The sequence below is a fragment of the Stegostoma tigrinum genome, chromosome 20, assembly GCF_030684315.1.
Source record: "Stegostoma tigrinum isolate sSteTig4 chromosome 20, sSteTig4.hap1, whole genome shotgun sequence".
Taxonomy (NCBI): Eukaryota; Metazoa; Chordata; class Chondrichthyes; order Orectolobiformes; family Stegostomatidae; genus Stegostoma; species Stegostoma tigrinum.
The window spans coordinates 40,008,868-40,015,619 of record NC_081373.1 but is presented as its reverse complement, the minus strand read 5'-3'; positions in this window follow the sequence as shown (position 1 = coordinate 40,015,619).

Here is a 6,752-nt window from a genome sequence, read left to right as displayed (position 1 = left end):
TGCGTTGTATCCGGAGGTTGGTGGGGTGGTGTGTGAGAACGAGGGGGATCCTCTTGGGGTGGTCGTGGCGGGGACGGGGTGTGAGGGATGTGTTGCAGGAAATACGGGAGACGCAGTCAAGGGCGTTCTCGATCACTGTGGGGGCAAAGTTCCGGTCCTTGAAGAACTTGGACATCTGGGATGTGCGGGAGTGGAATGTCTTATCGTGGGAGCAGATGCGGCGGAGGCGGAGGAATTGGGAATAGGGGATGGAATTTTTGCAGGAGGGTGGGTGGGAGGAGGTGTATTCTAGGTAGCTGTGGGAGTCGGTGGGCTTGAAATGGACATCAGTTACAAGCTGGTTGCCTGAGATGGAGACTGAGAGGTCCAGGAAGGTGAGGGATGCGCTGGAGATGGCCCAGGTGAACTGAAGGTTGGGGTGGAAGGTGTTGGTGAAGTGGATGAACTGTTCGAGCTCCTTTGGGGAGCAAGAGGCGGCGCCAATACAGTCATCAATGTACCGGAGGAAGAGGTGGGGTTTGAGGCCTGTGTAGGTGCGGAAGAGGGACTGTTCCACATAACCTACAAAGAGGCAGGCATAGCTGGGGCCCATGCGGGTGCCCATGGCCACCCCCTTAGTCTGTAGGAAGTGGGAGGAGTGCTTTAGTTTCATCTGTGTCTTACTGGAATTTCTGCTCTCCATTTGCGCCATATATTCACTGCAAAAGGGGATTGACGGAGCTGTTTGAAGTAGATTTGCAAAGGTATGAAATATATTGAAGGATAAAAGCTTCACCCTGTCACCCATTTCTGTATGGTGTTTCCAGGCATGTTTGCTTCCATTTTCTGCATTTTTTTTTGCCTTTTAGTTTTTGCTTACAGTGTCAGAAAATTAGAGTCAATAAAATTATATTGAAGTGATGGTTTTTAATTCACGACAAATAAAGCTTTCTGCTTACCTAAACTGTCCCCTAGAGAAGGCAGAATATAATGTATACATACTGACCAAGATTTCGGGGAGTGAGCTGCACACAAGAAATGGTATAAAAACTGCTAATTACTGCCAAGGTCTGTCTGAGCATCATCATTATTATTGTTATCATAACATTAGCATTCCTCACTGTTTAGAAACATAAGCTATGGGGTTACATCTCAATATCTTTTAATGACAGCAGTTTCTTTCTTGATTACGCTTACAACCATTATCTGCCAATTTTTCACATGATGTAATTCAATGTTACATGAAACATGTTGAGCACAGACAGGTTCCTTTCTTATTAAATGCTGGGCATTTAATTGGCCTGCCACTAGACTGAAAAACAAACCTCATGCTGGGTATAAATTCTATCCGTGTTTATAATGTATCTTGTAACATAAAAAAGCAAGCTGAGATAAAACAGCTACACACCAGTTTGATTGTCTTCATATTGTGCTGACTGCTGATCTTTTCACTGTCTAAGCTGCTAGTTTTGGATCCTGCAGATTACAATAAATTTAGAGAACAGTCAGTGTATGAACTTTTGTGCAAATAGTAGCAGTACGGTTTGTTCCAAACTTTCAAAAGACAAAAGAAAACACAGTAGGTCATAAATTGTCACAGCAAGGCATCTAACTATTAGTTACACTTTTATGTGTTGCATGTATAATATTCTTCCATACAGTACGGATGGTTTGGGTATTTTACCGGGCTACAGGGATGGGTGGGGCAGAAGAATAACTGGCCATTTCACTCAGTGGTCATCTATAGACATCATGTTGCCAAACAGGAGATGGATGTTGAGATGTTAATGTCACCGGACTGGGGATCCAGGCTCTCGCAGATGTGGGTTCAAATCTCACCACCAGCAAAATTCCTAATTTGCATTTTTCTTTATGGAAAGAGAACTGCATCAGAATTAAGAGGTGACTATTGAAAAAAAAATTCCCATCACATTCACTATCGGTCTTTAGGGAGGGAAATCCACCCGCTGCACCCACACAGTCTGGGGCTACACATGACTCCAGGCCCACAGCGACCCAACTGATGTTTGCCATCCCCGAACCCCTCTCAGTTCAAGGAGCAGTAAGGACTGGCAGCTCTCTGCCAGTCTTATCTGTGGTGCTCCTGTGCAAGAATAAATAAACGAAGGGTGAAATAAAAAGAGAGTGTCTTTATTGGTCACAACATTGAGCATAGGAGTTGGGAGGTCATGTTGCAGCTCTACAGGACATTGGTTGGGCCACTTTCAGAATATTTCATTCAATTCTTGTCTCCCTACTATAGGAAGGATATTGTTAAACTTGAAAGGATACAGAAAAGTTTTACAAGGGTATTGCTAGGGTTGGAGGGTTTGAGCTATAGGGAGAGGCTGAATAAACTGGGGTTATTTTCCCTGGAGTGTTGGAGACTGAGGAATGACTTTATAGAGGGTTATAAAATCATGAGGGGCCTGGATAGGATGAATAGCCAAGGTCTTTTCTCAAGGGTGGGGAAGTTCAGAACAAGAGAGCAAAGAGAGCAGAGTTTTAAGGTGAGAGGGGCAAGATTTAGAACGTGCAACCTTTTCCCACAGAAGGTGTTGCGTGTCTAGAACGAGCTGCCAGAGGAAGTGGTGGAGGCTGGTACAACTACAACATTTTAAAGGCATCTGAATGAGTACATGTATAGGAAGGATTTAGAGGGATATGGACCAATTACTGGCAAATGGGACTAGATTAGTTTTGGATATTTGAACGGCATGGATGAGTTGGACCAAAGGATCTGTTTTCATGCTGTACAACTCGGTGACTCTATGACTGTAACCTGCTGCAAGTGGAAACTGGTAACAGTGCAGTGGAGAGAATGAGACACCTGGGATTCAAGAGGACAAGTGACTGTCTGTCTCCTTAGCCAGCCAGAGTGTATTAAAATAAACAGCCGAGCAACTGAGCAGGAAATCATGAGTAGGTGAATTTAATGCCAAATCAGATATAGAATGAGAAATTAAGAATAACTGGGTAAAAAGAAAGAAATACCGATGTAGGAATTGGAAAAAAGAAAGTTAAATTTTATTTTTTAAACTTCAACAGCAATTAAATCCTGAAGGAATGAGGCTCCACATTCAGAACAGTTCATTTTCAATGCCAAAGAAGTTGATAATGTTAAGATTTGCTCAGATTGAAAGTGACAAGACTTAACATTCTTGATGCATGCTTTTTGCATCTAGCCAGCAACTACTACAATTTTACCCCATTCAAAACATTTCAAAAGTGAGACAGAGAACAGACACTGATTTTAAAATAAGCTACCATGGTAGAGAGGTGCACTAAACTCACGAAAACATTTTGGTTTTCTATGGCTAACCTGTCTTCATCTGAGATTGCTGTAGCATTTTCATATATGTAATAATAAACAATACTAGCCTCAGTGCTATGTTACAAGGAGATCATAGACCATTTTCTTAATGTTCTAAGAAATCATTTACTTGTGGGGTCTGGGAAATAGACAGGACAAATTTATAAATAATTGACATTGCATGTAATATTTTCAGCAAAATAAAAATTTCCAGCAGACCCTTGAACACATGTAGAGTTGTTATGGTTTGCACATAAAGAGGTTCATTAGCATTTAATCAAAAGGCAATCCGCCAGTACTTTCTAGCATTAACCGCAACAGGATTAGTTTCATTGATCCAGTTAACCATCAGAATATCAGGCCATCTTTATATGCCTGACTGAAATCTTCTAGAAATCAGGAAATCCTAACTGGAAATTTCTGAGGAAATCTGCAGCAAATTCTGCCCCACCTGGTTGGCCATGATTGGGGTCTGGCCCACCGATATCTTCAGCTAGAAGGACAGCAGTGTCAAGGCAGTCACGTTCACTATATCTCTACATCTCGATATGCCACTCCTCCTCTTCTACAATTTTTCATCCAATAAAATAAAAGGGAAAGCTGTAGGTTGGTAGGCAAATCCAAAAACAAAAACAAAACAAAACGTATCCACCATGATAGCATTAAATGATGGCGATGGCTGAAAGGGCCAAATTGCATATTCATGCTCAGAGATAATGGGAACCTAATTCTTCTGTTCTTATGTTCTTTATTCTGCAGACTGATTCCAATATTCCAAAGGTGTCACCTATAACAGTCCCAGTACATTGATGCAGAGAGTTCCTGACACATTGCAAAACAAAGCAAACTCCTTACTGATTTTCTCCACAGAAAATTGGCAGACTTTGCAAAGTTTCCTGTCATAGGATTTGCAAAGCACCAACCAATTACCAATGGCACTTGGTCCTCAAAATATATTCCAATGATCTTCTTGAACCTCAAGAAGCTGCATTCCAGCAATAATAATTGACACTTCATCATTAGTCATTAAATGACAAATCGACCTGTTGCAATGACAGTTTCCAAGCCAAAGTCACACTAACTTCATTTTAAAATATTCATTTTTGTCTAGACTATTTGAAGGAGAATGCAGACCAGACAGGACTGAACCAGCCACCAATTACAGCCAAATAGTGAACTTGTGAGGCCTATCAACTGTCAAGATTATTATCAAAAACACTCTAGACATCCTAAAACAGTACTTCAAGTCAGTTTTACAGTTTCTTATAATGACTTTGTTCCAAAATTAGGGTCATGTCCCAGACATTTTCTTGCATTCAGTGGTGACAGCCACTTCCACAATTGTATGTGTTCCTTCGGTAAGAGCTGTGCCAGTACTTCTCATATCTTCAAATACCTAAGCAGACAATAGCATAACCTACTCAGTAACAAGTCTGCAATCTCAAATGGATGGTCAATTTTTTTGCAGGTTTTTCTTCCATTTCTTTAAGGGCGTGCTGAGAAAAATATTAAATCATGAAGACATTTTATGTCATAGTAAGTGAATATAAAATACGGCTACTTTAACTCAGTCTTAACTGTGTTCAACAATGAGTTCCACTGTGTAATATTACGATGTAACACGCTACGCCATCTTTCCTTATTCATCTGTAGAATGTGGGCATCACTTGCCCATCCCTAGTTACTCTTGGGAAAGTGGACGTGAGCTGCCTTCTGGAACTGCTGTCGTCCACATGCTGTAGGTTGGCCCACAATGCTCTTGGGGAAGGAATTCCAGGATTTTGATCCAGCAACAGTGGAGGAACGGTGCAATATTTCCAAGTTAATGTGGTAATTGGCTTGGAGGGAAACATGCAATTGGTAGTGTTCCCATGTATCTACCTATCAAGGTGCTGTCTAAGGATCTTTAGTGAATTTCTGCAGTGCATCCTGTAGATGGTACACACTGCTGCTACTATGTATTGGTGGTGGAAGGATTTAATGTCTGTAGATGCAATGTCAATCATGTGGGCTGCCTTGTCCTAGCTGGTGTCAAGATTCTTGTGTTGCTGCATCCATCCAAGCACGTGAGGAGTATTCCATCACACTTCTGACTTATGCCTATAGATCATGGGCAAGCACTGGGGAGACAGCAGGTCATTAATTACCATAGAATTCCTGGCCTCTGAACTTGTAGCAATAGGATTTATATGGCTAATTCAGCTTATTTTCTATTCAATGGTAACCCAGAGGGTGTTGATAGTGTATGATTCAGTGATGCTTATGCCATTGACTGTCCATGGGAGATGGTTCCATCTATCCTCATTCACTGGCAATAGACAATTGTCTGGCACGTGCATGGTGTGAGTGCTACTTGCCACTTATTGGCTAAAGTTTTGTTGTGTAAGGAAGTCAGTATCTGAGGAGTGATGAATGGTACTGACTATTGTGCAATCATCCAACAGTTTCCCCAGATCTGACCTTACGAACTTGAGATGAAGCAGCTGATGACAGTTGGACCTAGGATGTTCCCTTGAGGAACTCCTGCTTTGTTGTCCTGGATCTGAGAATGATTGACATGCAACCATAGCTATCTTTCTTTTTACTCTAACCAGCAGAGAATTTTCTACCTGATTCCCATAGAGTTCCATTTTCCTAGGGTTCCTTGTTGCCATACTCATTCAAAAGCTACTTTGATGTCAAGGGCAGTCATTTTCACCTCACCTCTAAAGTTCAGCTCTTTGTCAATCCTTGGAATAAACTTGTAAAGGAAGTCAGGAGTTGAGTTACCTGGCGGAACCCAAATTCAGCAGCAATGAACAGGTTATGATGCAGTAGATGCCGCTTGAGTGCATGGTTAATAACCCCTAACATCACTACTCTGATGATCAAGAGAAGACTGATGTAATTGCCCCAGCTGGATTTATCTTGCATTTAGTGGATAAAAATACCTGGTCAATTTTCCACATTGACGAAAAGATGCCAATACTGTAGTTGTATTGGAACAACTTGAATAGGAATATGTACAGTTCTTGAGCACAGATTTGAGAGTCTCCAAAAGACTGTTCAGTGGGCACCTACAATATCATGGCAACAAACATCTGCAACAGGTAGATTGGTGAAGTTACAGTCAAGCAAGTTATTCTATCTTGTTGTTTCCTTCACAACTTGCCCCTCACCAATTTGTGCAGTTAAGCCCTTTAGGATTCAGCTATCTCAGTGACGAGTGGTGCCACAAGCCACTTTTGATAGTGCATATTAAAATCCCCCACCCAGAGTACATTCGGTGCTTCTTCCAATTGATGTTAAACATAGAGCACAGCTTCAGCAGCTGAGGTGGGATGCAGGTGAGTTGTAGCATTGGCTAGTCAGTTGCCAATTTCTTTCCCCATGTTTAACTTGATGCCCTGAGACTTTAGGGGGTCTTCCTTCCCCTATCCCAACCTTTCTCAATGATTCTGTATCCTAGTGGTGCAAATGT